Source organism: Prunus dulcis, chromosome 3 (assembly GCF_902201215.1).
Source record: "Prunus dulcis chromosome 3, ALMONDv2, whole genome shotgun sequence".
Lineage (NCBI taxonomy): Eukaryota > Viridiplantae > Streptophyta > Magnoliopsida > Rosales > Rosaceae > Prunus > Prunus dulcis.
Window position 1 is genome coordinate 16,785,977 of NC_047652.1, and position 16,821 is coordinate 16,802,797.

The window sequence follows — 16,821 nt, forward strand, 5'->3', positions numbered from 1 at the left end:
GATGGTTCCATTGTCAAAAGGTGCTGCGTTATTTCCTATCAGTGGGACTCCATTTCAGCGTCTTTTTCATCTCTTAGTCTAATCACGAACCTCTGAATCGGTAGCATGCTTCTTTTTTTGGTCAAAATCCGTTCTGCCTTGGTTTTCTCCAGATCTTGGTAGAGCTTTGTTAGATATAAGCGTGTGTATCTAAAGGTCAACATCGCATTGTGACCTTTAGGTTGGTTTGGCTATGTTGTTCCTAGTTGTACAAACTTAATATATTTCCAAAGCAGCTTTAAAAGGGGGGAGCTAAACTGCATTATATTAATCAATTGTATAATGATAACTTAAAAAAGTTGGGGGAAAACCTATTGGGTTGACAAGCCAGCTGACATACAAGGGACTGATCACCTAAACAATCTGCTTCTTGGCCATATGTCCCTTTTTCCTTGGTGCTGAAAACTTTTCCTTGTGAAAATTTTAGTATACAATATTGCACATTTGCCAATGGTTGCTTCAGTATTAATTTGTTTTATGCACGCCACTTGCTAAGATTCGAATATTTCGTGTCAGAAGCCTTCTGGACAGCAACTTGGATATGGCTTTACATGACAGAAAGATTATTAGTCTGTCGAAAACACACACTACTTCTATTGATTTTCAAGCACAACTAATAATATAAATTTGAGTTACAGTGCTTTATATGATGAAGTTTAGGAAGGAAAAAAAAAAGGGTGGGAAAGGGAGAAAAAAAAAAAAAAATCATTTGTACCATCTCAATTCGTATCGTGTACAATTTTTATATTAGGGATATGAGACGTACCGTCTATGTGAGATTTATTTATGTGAATTCAATCCAACCTTTAGATGATAAAAAGGAATACCAATAACTGTACGTCAAAACTCTCCTAATTAGTCCTTGAAGGGTAGGTGAAAATTTATCATGCATGTTTAGCAGCCATAGTTGACTAATTGAAAATATTAGGTGACTTGATAACGAAACCCACACCATGATTTTTGGCCACTCTATTAATAGTCAATAAATTTCACATGAGCTAGCGGTACAATTTCAAGTCAAGATAGGCGAATCTGCTTTGGATTGTAGAGAAATATTTTATTTCGGGGACCGGAAGAAAATGGAACGTAAGGAAATGATAATATTAATATATAAAGATAACATAATATAATGAAAGAAATAAATATAAAATTCCTTCCTTTGTCTTAATGGTTAAAAGAAAACAATGACGAGAGAATGGATCACAATAAATAAATTGCTGCTTCCTACAGTAAACCACAATTTTCTTCCTAGATAGTTAGTGATACTATTGGTATTAGAAGATTTTAGCAAACTAGATGGCTTGCCAAAGGCAAGGTCGTTCAGTTTTTAGCTTATGTTGAGATATAATAAAAAAATAACAAAATCGACCCTTAATAATAATAATAATAATAATAATAATATAGGCCAACATTTATTCCTAAGGTGGTGGGATATATTGTGTTTCAAAATTGTGGGAATTCAAAATAAGAGTATTCAATTTTTTTTAAGGGGATAATTGGCCTAAAAATGAGGCTAAATTTTATCAGCACCTTCAAATTTCAAAGTGTGGCTTGCTTCATCTCTCTCATCTTGTTTTGCCTATATAAAGGTGACATAAAAAAAAATTAAGGGAAGAAAAAAGAAAAAAGGAAAAAGGAAAGAGGAGGCTACGGTAGAGTTTTTACAGAAAGAGAGGAAAATACAAGTGGCTGGTTTTCTTTGTTGAAGAGAAAGCAGAGAGACTCAGACAAAGCAAAATGATGGTGGCCAGCAAAAAAGAAAGGAAAAGACGCCAGGCCAAAGAAAAATGAGTGAAAAAATATTTAAAAAATGGAAAAAAGGACTAGCACTTCTTTGTAGCTTGCGGTAGCCTATTTGTTTGTTTTCTCCTTTTGCATGCAAAAGCTCTGTGCCAATTGTGATTTTTTGTGTAGTCTTTTAAAGGCTTAAGAGATATATAGTGATTGTTCTCAATTTGGATTGGTCACAAGTATTCCAAATAAATGAGGGGATGCAAGGTTTTGTTTTACTTGGAAATAAATTCTAGAAGAGTTTGAATAGTTATCGGGTTGGCTTCAAGCGGCTGCTGGATACCAAATCTTTTTTGATGTGGACTCCTTGCTCAAGCCTAACTCATAACAAATATCAAAGACCTGAAAGAGATTCATGGGTTGTCAAAATAATTGCCTATTAATTCTCAAAAGTCCATAATGTTTAGTGGGTGGTCCAAATAAACACTCATTGAATTTACAAAGGAACAAATTACCTATTATATGATTAATAGATCAATTTTAAAATCCTCAAAGTCATATTTGGGTCCAAATGCAAATGTCAATTGTAGAAAATTAATGGATTCATTAAAATTGCTCATTATTTTTCTTGGACATTGACAATAAGAAAATGGTACAAAACCATCCAATTTTTCCCATGAGTCATCTACCTGTGAAAATCTTAAAATCTCCAAATTGTCTCACATAAATTCTAAATTAGTGGGCCACACTTACCCATTAATTTCTAATTTTTTGAACTACATTGGTTTGATCCTATCAAGGGTACGTAGACAGTCTACCATCCCAATAAATGCAACCGAAACCAAATTTGAATCCCTAGTTTATCCTAACCAAATTCTCCCAAACACTTTTCCAAACTTCCGAACTATGTTGGTTTGATCCCTTCAAAATGGTATGTAGGCAATCTAAAGACTCAATCTAGATGCAACAGCCCAAATCTTAAATCCAAACAAAATCCCTAGTTTATTCTGGTCATTTATTCATTGCAATTCTTTGAACTACGAGTGGCTTGATTCCCACAAGGGATATGTAGGCACCCTGAGGTTCGACTTAGGAACAATCGCAAGACCAAACATACATGTTCTGTTTCTTTATGATGGAATCAAAGGGGGTGTTCCCTTGAAGCAAATGATTGTAATTAAGAAACACCGAGTCTCGAATGGTAGAACCTAAAATAATAAAGCCCCATTATTTAAATAGTAGTGGTGAAATTATGTTGGGAGGTTCACATTTTATCTTCAACATAATTTTTGGCACGCTTGGTGGGATCCATTTTCCTTTTCATCTCCAATCATAAGGTGACTAATGTTTTTATTAATTTGTGTTTGTCATAGGTTACAAAACCCGATAAACGATGGCACCACAAGTTACAATTTTCTTCCACAAGATCGAAACTACCAGGAATGCATGCACCAAACAAGTAGACTTCAGAAAAACTTTCAATGTTGGTGAGAGCATTATCAAGTGCACTGTTCCAAAGCCCATTCAGAGAGCCAGGCCTCAATTCATTTTCTTATGTGTAGTTAGCTTGATAACTTTTCTTAATCGACATTCTTTTTCTATATGCCCCAATATTTTGCAATACCAACATTTTAGCCTGTCACGATACCAACAATCTTTTTCTTGGTGGCTTGTTCTTTTGCAAACCCGACATGGAGGATAGTTTCTCTCCTCAATATCTCTTTTATTTTCTCAATTATTGTTGGGCTCATCATCTCCTTCTCTAGAATTTTCTTCAAATTTTCTTTCATCATCTTTACACTTATGAGACCTTAAATTTAGTTTCGACTGGAAGGCACTTTCTACTGGACTTTCATTTCGCCTACTCAGTCTTTTTTCATATGCTTCTAGAAAGCCCATTAGTTTTGTCACTGACAGACTGCTTATATCTTTTGTCTATTCAATGGCAGTTACTAGTTGATCATACTTATCAGTGAGACTGATAAGTGTTTTTTCTACAAATCTTGAATCATAAACTTTTTCTCCATGGGTTCTCAATTGATTGAGTTTTTTTTTTATTTTTATTTTTATTTTTTATTTTTTATTTTTTACTCTAGCATAGTACTCTTGTGTGGTCTCATAATCTTTCATTTTGATATTTTCTTGATATGTTTTCAAAGTTTGTAGCTTAACTGCACGTACCTTAGCGTTTCCTTGAAACTCCTCATTCAAAGTATCCCATACTTTCTTTGATGTTGTGATTCCCATGATCCTTGGAAAAATAGTGTCATCCAAAGCTTGTTGCAGCGCAAATAGAGCCTTTGCATCCTTCTGTTGATCTTTAACTACCTCGGCTGCTGCACGGTTGGATTACTGGAGTAGAGAACCTGCTATCAACCATATCCTATAAATCTTGGGACATAAAGTAGGTCTTCATCTTGATGCTCCATAAGTCATAGTAACTAGTTTTCTTTGGTAAAGATTGAAATGGGACTATATCGAACCCTTATGCATGCCCAAGGTGACCGAAATTTGCTATGATATCACTGTTGGGTTTTTAGAAGAACAATAGAGTGATTTTATTACAATAGGATGGATGCAAGGCTTAGCTATTTGGCCTGTTGGTTGTAGCTATTGGCTAGATAGGCTGTTGGCCTTTATCACTAGTTTAATTACATAAGTGGGCAGCATGCATATTTATAGAGTTGGTAAACCGACCATCTAATTCGGCAAATAACTAGTCAAGTCAGTTGTGTACAGTAACCGACCTTCTAAAATATTTTTAGTAGGGGTGGGCACGGTTCGGATTGGATAGCTTTCACCTCAAAACAATTGCCGAACCAATTACAATATGACGGTTTGGTTTGGATAAAAGTTATAAAGGAAACCAAACCAATTTAAGACGGTTTGGTTAGATTTGGTTCGGCCAGTTGAGCCTAAGCCCAATTCTCTTTCTTTTTGCATCTTTCAACATTGTTTGCCCAATTTTAACCTACAAATTCACAACTTGCTTTATACATAATTCATTTTTTAGTGTACGAAACCATCCTAAAGCTCAAAATTCATAAAACTTCATATTTTACTAATTAATATATCTCAATTCAAATTTTCATATATAGTAATTAACTAATTAGAGTATTACACATGTAAAATAAAATATAAATAAATAAATATACACATAAACGGTTCGGTTTGGTTTAAGCTGGCTTACAAAAGCTCAAAACCAAACCAAACCGGTAATTATGATTTGGTTCGGCCGGTTTCATTGGTTCGGCCGGATTGATACCCACCCCTAGTTTTCAGCCACTAGTTTTCCTATAATTTTAGAATTATAATTACAATTACATTAGATAATTGTTAGAATGGTTCTAGTAAGAGTCAATAAACTTGAAATTAGTAATTTTCTAAATTATTCTAGAAAATCTGCTAGCTTGTAGATTTATCCACCAAATGTACATTATTTTTCAACAAATAAGGTGATAGTCTAAAGAATTCCCAGTCCAAAAACATAGACAATTACAAGAAATTTTTGGAAGACAATAGTGGTTCGTCATCCAATGAAGAACCTACACCATCATTGATACAAGATGACCCTTTTGATGCAGAAACAATGTCCCCATGCTCGGTTATTTCACATCGAACATATTCAACATTTGCAAAAGTTTGTTGCATATCAGAAGCTTTAACTGACTGTTGAATTCCCTCCAACTCGACCGCTACTTGTTTCATAGTAGGTCGTTTCTTCCCCTTTAAATTTAAGCATCTTTTTGCAAGGTTAGCAACTGCCACAATCTCGTCCTTTCCACCATCCTTCATAACTTGAGCATCAAGAATATCAAACAGACGATTCTCCTCCATGGAAAGAAGGAAAAAAGCTGCTAGGCTTCTCCATTCTTGTGAACTCGTCAAAGAAACTGGTTTTTCTCCCGTCAAGAGCTCAGTCAGGGTCCAAATAACCAAATGTTCGTTGTACTTTGGTGGTAACATGTGTTTTGTCAATGGACATAGATCTTGAAGTCCCAAAGTCTGCTACTTTGGCCGTATATTTTTCATCCAAGAGGATGTTAGAAGACTTGTTGTCTCGATGGAAAATGGGAGATGAAGCTGCTGAGTGTGAGTATGAAAGAGCTCCTGCAATTTGGATGACAATTCGTAAGCGCATTTCCCATGTAAGAGGCAACTCCTCATTTTGGTGATGAATATACTCAGAAAGTGTTCCATTGAGTATGAATTCATAAACCAAAAGGGGAACTTCAGTCTCTAAACCAAAAGGGGAACTTCAGTCTCTGAAGAAGACCTTGATAGCTCTCATCCCTAAAGTTGAAAAACCAGAATTTGTGACTCAATACAGGCCAATATCTCTTTGCAATGTGATTTATAAAATCATTTCTAAGGCCATAGCAAACAGATTAAAGTGTGTGCTTCCACTGATTATATCTGAAAGCCAGAGTGCTTTCGTTCCAAAGAGGCAAATTTCCGATAACATCATTCTAGCTTTTGAAACAATCCATGCCATGAAAAGTAGAAGGGGGGGAAAAAGTTCCAAGTTTTGCTTTGAAGCTAGACATGGCAAAAGTATGATAGAGTTGAGTGGAATTTCATCTGTAAAATGATGGAGATTTCCCTGATGAGTTTATCAAGCTGGTGTTTGAGTGTATTTCTACAGTTTCATATTCTTTGTTAAGGCATGGAGCTGTTGAAGGTAATATTATCCCACAAAGAGGGATTAGACAAGGAAATCCCTTATCTCCCTATCTTTTTCTCATCTGTGCAGAGGGTTTCTCTACACTACTCAAACAAGCAGAGCTTTCTGGTGACATAAAAGGGATTGAAGTTGCAGGGGGGCCCCTCAAATTTCTCATTTGTTTTTTTGCAGATGATAGCTTACTCTTTCTTGAAGCAACACCATAGGCCTGTAGAGCCCTAAAGAGGGTGTTTGAGATTTATGAGCTGGCAGCAGGGCAAAAAATAAATTTGGCTAAGTCTGCGATTGCTTTCAGTCCAAGCACTACCATGCAATTAAGGAATGAGGTTAGTAGCATTTTAACGATCCCAATTGTTGAGTTTCATGAGAAATATTTGGGATTGCCAACTGCGATTGGGAGGAAAAAGAAGGAGTGTTTTAATGGAATAAAAGAAAGATTGAGAAAGAAGATGAATGGATGGAAAGAGAAATTACTTTCAAAAGCAGGGAAGGCTCTCCTTATCAAGGCACTGGCTCAGAGCATTCCAAATTATGCTATGGGAGTCTTTAAATTTCCTGTAACTTTATGTGCAGAATTAAACTCAATGATTTCTAAATTCTGGTGGAAGAATTCAGAGGGTAGCAAAGGAATTAGTTGGGTAAAGTGGATGCATTTGTGTTTTGCAAAGGATGAAGGTGGAATGGGGTTTAAAGATTTGGAGTCTTTTAACAAAGTGCTTGTGGCTAAGCAATGTTGGAGACTTCTCACCAGTGAACAGACCATGATTCATAAGGTGTTAAAAGCTTGTTATTTTCCAAATTGTAATTTTTTGGCAGTTGGTAAAGGGAGAGCTTCTTCATATATTTGGAGGTCTCTGATTTGGGGTCGTGAGTTGCTCTTGAGTGGGTTAAGGAAGAGGATTGGAGATGGACAAGAAACACTAGTCTATGGTGATGCTTGGATTCCCATACCAAACTCTTTCCGCTCTATTTCCCCGCAAGTGTTGGATCAAGAAACTAAAGTAAGTGATTTAATTTTAACTACTGGGAATTGGAATGTTGATTTACTAAATTTGTGTTTTCATGAGGAAGATGTTAAGGCTATTACATCTATCCCTTTGAGTGTTAATTATCAAAAAGATCGATGGATGTGGCATTATACTATTAATGGCATTTATTCTGTGAAAAGTGGATACAGGCTGGAGATGTCAAAGAAAAAGGATTGCAGTGGGGCTGTTGGATCTTCTTCGGAACCAAGAGTTCAAAATGTTTTCTGAAGGAAAGTTTGGCCCCAAGAGGTACCACAAAAAATCTTATATTTTACTTGGAGAGCTATTAAGAATTATCTTCCCTGTAGTTCTAATATGTTGAAAAGGAAAATAATTTCTGAGGACTCTTGCCCCATCTGTAATGTGAATTCTGAGAGTGTAATTCATGCTTTGTGGAGTTGTCCTAATGCCCAAAAGTTTGGAAGAAAGTGTTGATTATGAGGGTTTTCACAGGGCTAAAATTTTCCAACTATGGGGATTTGTTTGAAATTGCCACTATGTATCTTTTGAGGTATGAAATGCGATTGTTTTTATATGTCTGCTGGAGTTTATGTAATAACCCAAAACAAAATATCTAAAAAGTAACAAATATCTAAAAAGTAGGATTAATATCTTCTAGCAAAAAAGATGATTTTGCCCTCGCATATTTTAATAGAGAAAAAGTTGACTTTTTGATCGAGAAAGAATTTGGCAATTCCGCTTGCGCCGTTGCGTAGAGCACGGCGAAACGAGTCCGTAGACACGGAGTAGACTCGAATCGGAGTTGTAACGAAGAAGATACGATCAAAAAACCACCAAGCGCAAAATGATAATTTGGTCAAAAAGTCAGATTTTTATCCATTTTCTCCTTTTCTCTCCTCATTTCTCTCTCCTCTCTCTCTCTCTCCCCTTCCAATTCCCCCCAGCCCGCGACCTCTCCTCCTTCTCACCGTCGCCGCGGCCGCCACAGGTGGAGCCGATCTCCGAGACCGGTGCCAAACAAACCGCCACTCGACCGCCGTCATTTTCTGACCCGTCGCCGCCGTTGCCGTGGCCGGAGCCCGCCGGAAACAGCCATTTTTGCCGAATTTCCAATTTGAACTTTGAGCTCCTCGTTCTCCCTCAATTCTCCACCAAATCGATTGAGTAAGGTATGGTTTCTCAGCTATTTTTCATGTTCTAACTGATGGATGTATGGGTTTTGATCGATTTTGGCTCTAGAATGTTTGATTTTCGACTTGAAAATTGGCCGAAACTTCGGCGGCCGTGATCAGCCATTTCCGGTCACTTTTTGGGGTATGTCCAAGAACAAAAGTGACTCCAAATGGGGTGTTTTACCTAGGATAGGAGTTTGGAGTCTTGGTTTTGAGATTTTCCGGCAACCCATAATCGCTTTGGACACCCAATCTGCCTGCGCGTGTGGCGGCGCGTGGGCGTGGGTGGTGAAGTGACTCTGTGTAGTTTTGTGACCCTCGTGTCGTCATGAGCGCGTAGGATTTCGTGGATCTCGATTTGGAGTCTGTTTGAGCCCCGAACAGATTTTCCATATCTCGCGATCCTTGGGAGCAGTGTCGTCAAATCGTTGGATCGCACTCAATTTTGGATATGTCGGTCTACATGATTGCATGATCATGTAGGATTCGACGGATTGCGAATCGGAGTCCCGAATACTCCGAAATCGCGAACCCTAGGGCTAGGGTTTGGATTTTAAGCGATAACGCGATTTTGGCTAATCCGACCGTCCGTTTCGGACCAAACTCGCGAAACAGGGTTCCTTCTCTATGAGGAACCTTCAGAGAAACCCAGATTGGCCATCGGAGATCGTGGACCCCTCAGGTCCCGGATCGGCCGGTCTGGTGGTTGATCGCTTGGTAAAACTTCGGGTCTTCCACGACCGTTTTAACTATCCGAAAAGCTAAAGTGGGCATACGAATAACTTGGAATAAGTATAGGCATTTCTAGTAGCCGGGGGCGGGGTGTTTAATTTAAATTCTTTTATTGAGCAGTTTATTAATTTAATGTTTATGGGTAATCGGCACCAGTGGCTCGACAGGACCACAACAGGGACCTTCAAGAGGTCCAGCTAGCTCGGACCAGCAATGAGTGGACTTCTTTCATGAATGATTCTATATAAATGAGTTATATAGATGATTTCTATAAATAAGATTTCATAAGTGATTTTATATTAATTTTATATAAATAAGTTTTTATAAATGAGTTTATCTGAATAAATTTCAGTATCTGATCTTGAATAAGCGTTATTACATGTTTTCCGAGCATGAAATGTAGCGTAAAACATCCTTATTTTTATATTACTCAGTTGAGCAGTAAATCTGAGAATTTCGATACAGAAATGGCAGCTTACCTCAGATTTATCAGATTTCAGAGACTTATCAGGTTTTTCCAAAATAGTTGTTTAGAACCACCATGTACCTGCCTTTTTATTTGGTGATTACCCTCAGACGGACCGATGTCTACAGACATCCAGTCTGTTTACAGTTCAGTCAGTACACTTGACTTGCCTCACGAGTTTCGGGGACGCTCGGACCATGAGTGCCAGGATTTGCGGCTCGGCAGACTTGGTGTCCCGAGACCTGCCAGGATTTGCAGCTCGGCTGACTTCGTGTCCCCGAGACCTGCCAGGATTGCGGATCAGGCTGACTATGGTCCCCTATATCTTGCCAGAGTGGCTCGAGTCGACTTGGTGTCATCTAGACCTGCCGGCGGATCAGGCTGACCCTAGTCCCCTGTATCCTACCAGTGTGCGGCTCGGATAGACTGCGTGTCGCCCGAGACCTGCCAGGAGAATTGATGGATTTTCAGGGGTACATTTAGGTGGTAGTTTTAAAATAATTTGAGCACTTTTATGCAGCTATTGTTTTCAATCATTTTATATCAGTTTTCTCAATATACGTGCATGTTTTATTTTTTCATATAATTGTTCAAGTTTACAAATCTATATACATACGGTTATATATATATCTTTGGAGGAATACTTTATATTAAACACAGTTGAACTCTAGCCTTACTTATTAAGTTATTTTACAACGGGGGTTATTATTATGTTCTAGCTTGTTTTTAAGAACCTTATTTTTGTCAACTCACAACTTTAAACTTGTTTTTCGCCCCCAGGCCGTAGAAGTGCGCAGGGATCCACCACCGGGCCACTCTTAGCTTCCGCACCGCCAAGAAACGTAAGATTTTGTTGTCAAAGTTCTGTAAACTTGTAGAAATGCTCTGATACCTAGTTGAAATTGAAAAACCGAGTTGGAAAGTGTTTATTTTAGATATTCTGGCAGTTGGTGTGGTATTTGAGCTTGTTTGACAGGTGGAAGACTTTGGGTTTAGTCAAAATACAGGGGAGACTCTGCTGAATTTTCGGCAGAAGTCTAAGGAAAATTTTAAAAAGCTTTTGAAACGAGAAGGGTAAAAAGGTCATTTGTGCCCGACATTCGCCAGGTGTCGGACACGCACAAGACTTGGCTCGAATTTCAAAGCGAAAATTGGGTCGGGTCCTGTCAGTTTATGGCAAAACAAAAACAAAGCTATTACTGAGGGTCGTCCTTGTGCACAATATGTGATTTTTAACAGAGCCCATCACTTGGCTGGTGAATATGGAAGTCTTGTAGAAGGGGAACCTAAATTATTTTAGAGAAACCAACTAAATGGTCTCCTCCTCCAGCTGGTAAGTATAAACTAAATGTTGATGCTGCTTTTATTCCCGAAACAGGTGTGGGTGGAATTGGCGCTGTTGTTAGAAATGACAAAGGGGAAGTGATGGCGGGTATGGCCCTTCCTCTTGCCAGTGCCACCTCATCTAAACATGGGAGATCATGGCGTTTCTTTTCGGGATGAAATTTGCTCAGGATGTTGGCTTTTCTTCCATTTTAATTGAATTTGATTCACAAGGGGTGGTAAATGATGTAAAGAAGGATGAGGAAGAGTCTTGGGCCTCTGATTGATGATATTAAGAGGAGTCTGCAACACTTTGAAGATGTTATTATCTCTTTTAGTCTAAGAGGGGTTAACCAAGTAGCGCATTTTCTAGCAAAGCATGCTCTTAATTGTAATAATATGGTAACTTGGATTGAAGAGGTTCCCTTCTGGCTAGAATCAATTGTAAACGATGACATGGTTGTATCCTCTTAATTGTTATCAATGAGTTCTTCTTTTACACCCCAAAAAAAAAAAAAAAAAAAAAAAAACACAGCACCACCCCAATAGTTTAACCACATTCCCCTGTGAAATTTGTGAAAGAATGATAATTTCATTAATGAACTGTCCAACTTCGCCTCCATCAACTATTTTTGATTTCTTGACCGCAACAATTCTTCAATCAGTCAACATTCCTTTATAAACGGTACCTTGGCCTCCCTTACCAAGAATTCTGTCTGCATTGAAACGGTCGGTGGCTTTCTCCAACTCCTTGGAATTGAATAACCTAATCTTGTCAACATTGACTGCACCAGAAGATAATTGTTGCTCCAACAACAAACCACCATTCTGTTTAAAAAACTTCTTTTTGCGTTTAATATGTTTCCTTTTCCTCACGACTTTGTGCGACCACCATCCCCCAAATAGTAGAAACAATTGTCCAAGAACAGTGCTCGGAACTGAATTGCTCATAATTATGTTTATCAATTTAGTTCATCAATAATCAAGGTTATCTGAGTCTAAGATTCAGTAACTGCAGGAGCAAACCTATAACAGCTAAATAATTAACCTGTGATGGTCGATGATCGGGCATTTGGCACATAAACTTCCCGGGATAATTGATACAAATGCCAGAATCACATCAATTTGGGAGGTCTGGATCCTCACATTCGTCGATGTCTGGAATTTAATGACAAATGGAAAACTAAAGTTTCAATAGATGGTTTAGGAAATAAAACAAATGAATATAAATAGTGGTGAAGATATTAAGAAATCAGTTAAAAACAAAACCCCAGTTTTGCCAAAGAAGCCAAAAAATCAATTCAATAATTTGTTCATGACTTTTGAAGTTTGTATAATAACAGCTATAGGTTTACCTTGACATCCATCAAGAAGATGGGGTTTCCTTGGAAGCCCTTTGAGCAGAAACAATGACTGCTGCAATTCGTGCTTTTATCATCGGTCCAATTATTTGTTCCATATATCTCGAAATTCGTATAATCAAGCAAGGACCATTCCAGCACTAAAGGTACAGAATCCATTTCACTAATGGCAGAAATGTAAGCCAAATATGTTGCATATAAGAGAACACTACCTTGTTCTGTAGCCATTGGAATGATTGAAAGAGTAACTTGACACACAGCACAACTCCTCAATATCGCTTTCTGTATCTCTCTCACAGATGGGGTATGAGCTCTTTTGAGTGGGGTTTTCGATATGAGCAGGGACTGTGTATTTATATGCATCAGTCGGGACTCCTTGCCCATCAAGGAGTCCTCAACCTCTCCTTATTGCATCAGAATTAGGAGTTCTAATCCACTATAAATTAGGAACCTTAGCAGTCTTGGACTTGAACTGAAACACTTCTCTCCAAGACTTACAAGTCCAGTTATAATCAAATTCCTAGTCTCCACGTTGGTTTGGAACTCTATGTTGATTAGTAGACCACTTGAGTGAGATTTAAAACATAAAAATCTTACATTCTCCCACTTGGTCAATAATCAACAAAACCATGTTTTGACTACTTTATGGCCATGGAAATCGATTAAACTGTATTCCTAAACAAGCTCTTGGTCAACTATGAAAACAAGCATTGGATCATCAAGGTGCCTTGAATATAAAACATCCAGGACCTTTATAACCACATATACCTATCTGCACAGCCACATAAAGCTTCCGTCAAGATTAGAACACAAGATGAACATGACTTTTCTTTAAAAAGCTTTATATATCATTACCATCTGCAGTCCATTCTTTAAGANATTACAAGATCTCCCTTTCCAAAATAACTCTTTCGTGAGTAAGTATCTAGTGTAGTTATTGAAGCTAGCTTGTCTACACTTGATACCAACTGAAATCACTTGTTTAAACATATTAAACACAGAATCAAATAATAAGAAAACTGCACTTTAAGTGAAANTCAATCAAGGTTCTCAAATAACAAAATGCAAGCTACCAAAATGAAAGACTAGATTCTGCAACAGACTCCCACTAGTCCTCCCTATCAAAACTGGACACCAATCCCATGCTCCTTACATGTCCATGAAAAACACCATTTGGCAGACCCTTAGTTAACGGATCAGCGATCATGAAATGTGTACCAATATGATCAAGCTTCACAAGGCCATCCCTGATATTTTCTCTAACTGATAGATATTTAAACTTCAAATGTTTAGTGCNTGATGATCTTTTGTTGCTTTTGGTGAAGAACACTGCAGCACTATTATCATTCCAAATNTGAACTGGTCTTTCAATTGAGTCAACAACCCTCAAACTTGTGATAAAGTTCTTAAGCCAGATAGCTTGACTTGNAGCTTCATAACATGCAATGTATTCAGACTGCATAGTGGAGGTTGCAGTGTGTGTTTGCTTCACACTTTTCCACGAGACAGCTCCTCCTCCAAAAAGAAATACATAACCAGAAGTGGACTTTAGAGAATCCACACATCCTCCTAAATCTGCATCTGCATAACCAAACAACTCCAGATTCTCAACTTGCCTATAAACCAAATTGTAACTTTTGGTTCTCTGTAAATATCTTAAAACTTTCTTTGCAGCCACCCAATGTGCTTGGCCTGGGTTGGACTGAAATCTNCCCAAAACACTTACTGCAAAAGCTAAGTCTGGTCTAGTACAGACTTGAGCATACATCAAACTTCCTACAAGTGAGGCATAGGGCTTGTCAACCATTTCTAATTTTTCTTGTTCAGTTTTAGGTGATTGTTCCATACTCAGTTTGTCTCCTTTTGAGAAGGGCACATCTCCACCTGCACAATTCTCCATATTAAATCTTCTCAACACCTTCTCTATGTAACCTTTTTGGGATAATCCAAGCAATCCTCTCTCCCTGTCACGGCTGATTTCAATACCAAGTACATAAGAGGCTTCTCCAAGGTTTGTCATATCAAAAACTTTTGACAGAAAAACTTTGGTATCATGTAGTAAGGTCAAATTTTTGCTTGCCAAGAGAATGTCATCCACATAAAGTATCAGAAAAATAAAATTTCTCCCACTGACTTTAATATATATACATTCATCCACAGGGCTTTCACTGAAACCATGAGACCTCACCACCTCATCAAATTTTAAATACCATTGTCTAGAAGCTTGTTTCAATCCATAAATGGATTTCCTTAATTTGCAAACCTGATCTTCTCTCCCTTCTTGAATGAAACCCTCAGGCTGCTGCATGTAGATCTCTTCATAGAGGTCTCCATTCAAGAATGCAGTCTTTACATCCATTTGATGGAGGTAGAGATTGAAATGAGCTACCAAGGCCATCATGACTCTAAACGAATCCTTTGTAGAGACTGGAGAAAATGTCTCATTGTAATCAACTCCTGCCTGCTGTGTGAATCCTTTTGCAACTAGCCTAGCTTTGTATCTGTCAATGAGACCCTTGGAATCCTTTTTAGTTTTGAAAATCCATTTGCACCCTATAGGTCGACATCCTTGAGGCAATTGAACCAATTCCCATACTTTATTTTTCTCCATTGAATTTAACTCGGATTTCATTGCCTGCAACCATTGCTCATTTGCTGAACTTGTCAAAGCTTGTTTAAGGGTGATGGGATCTTCCAGGCATGGATCATTTTGCTCAGATTCTTGAAGATAAACATAGTCGCTGGACAAGGCTGATCTTCTGGTTCTTTTTGATCTTCTCACTTCTTGCTCTTCTTGTAAATTATATTGGTTTTGTGGCTGTGCATCTATATGGATTTCTGGTTGGTTAATATTCATCTCAACTGGTGCATTGACATCAACTTGNTGCATTTGAGGCACCGTTTCCTGAGGTGCTGTTTCTTCATTTTGCAAAATAGTATTTGGTAGAACTATATAGTCCTCTTCTTCAATTTCTTTAGACTGCATGATATTGCTGTCTGTTAGTTCATCAAAATCCAATGTCCTATCTTCAACGTTTTCACTTTCTTCTTCTATAAAAACTGCTCTCCCAGTTTCAACNAATCTGGTTGTATTATTTGGACAGTAGAATCGATATCCTTTCGTCCTCTCTGGATACCCCATGAAAAAGCAGCTAGTTGTNCTAGCATCTAGTTTCTTTTCCAAAGGGTTATACAACTTGGCTTCAGCTTTACATCCCCANACTTTTATATGGTTCAGACTCGGTTTTCTTTTGTTCCAAAGCTCGAAAGGTATTTGATTCACACTCTTAGTTGGTACTCTATTGAGAATATAATTTGCTGTTTTCAAGGCTTCTCCCCAAAGAAAANTAGGAAGATTAGAACTGGCAATCATGGATCTCATCATATCTTTGAGGGTTCTGTTTCTTCTCTCAGAGACTCCATTTTGTTGTGGAGTTCCTGGGTTTATATATTGAGCCACAATGCCTTCTTGTTGAAGAAATCTTGCAAAGGGTCCAGGATTTCTTCCAGCTTCATCAAATCTGCCATAAAACTCACCCCCTCTATCTGATCTAACTACTTTGATTTTGAGATCAAGTTGATTTTCAACTTCTGCTTTAAACACTTTGAACATGTCTAGAGCATTTGATTTTTCTGCTATCAAATACACATAACCAAAACGTGAGAAGTCATCTGTAAAAGTGATAAAGTACTTGAAACCATCATGAGTTTGTGTTGGAAAAGGACCACAAATATCAGTATGAATGAGTTCTAACANATTGGTACTTTTAATTGCCCCTTTCTTCCTTGCATTTGTGAGTTTTCCTTTTACACAACTGATGCAAATTTCATTCAATTCATCCAAGTCAAGTGGCGGCAACACATGTTCTTTGCAGAGAGTTCTAATTCTATCTTTGGAAATATGACAAAGTCTTTTATGCCATAAGTTAGGTGATTCATTTTGGCTTTGTGTTTTGCTGGTGCTTGCAACATTCATAGCATGCTCATATTCTTTGATATTTAAAGAAAACATGCCATTCACAAGAGTTCCATTACCANCTGAAATTTTATTCTTCAAAATAGAAAATCCAACATCATTGACTACTACTTCNAACTTAGCTTTAACAAGCCTAGCTACTGACACCAAATTCCTTCTCATGGAAGGTACATAAGCTACTTCAAATAAATCCAACGTAAAACCAGACTCTAACTCAATCTTGACTGCTCCCATGAATTCCACTTCTACTTGGACTCCATTGCCAACGAACACCTTTAGTTCATACTTGTTTGGCACCCTCTTGGTTGTGAACCCCTGCAAGGAATTAGAAACATGTATTGTTGCCCC

At 37.8% G+C, this 16,821-nt stretch overlaps 1 pseudogene; it reads right to left on the minus strand.

The window, feature by feature from the left end:
- Nucleotides 1-5,265: 5,265 nt before the first annotated feature.
- Nucleotides 5,266-12,656, minus strand: LOC117621874 (annotated as a pseudogene).
- Between the last annotated feature and the right edge of the window lie 4,165 nt (nt 12,657-16,821).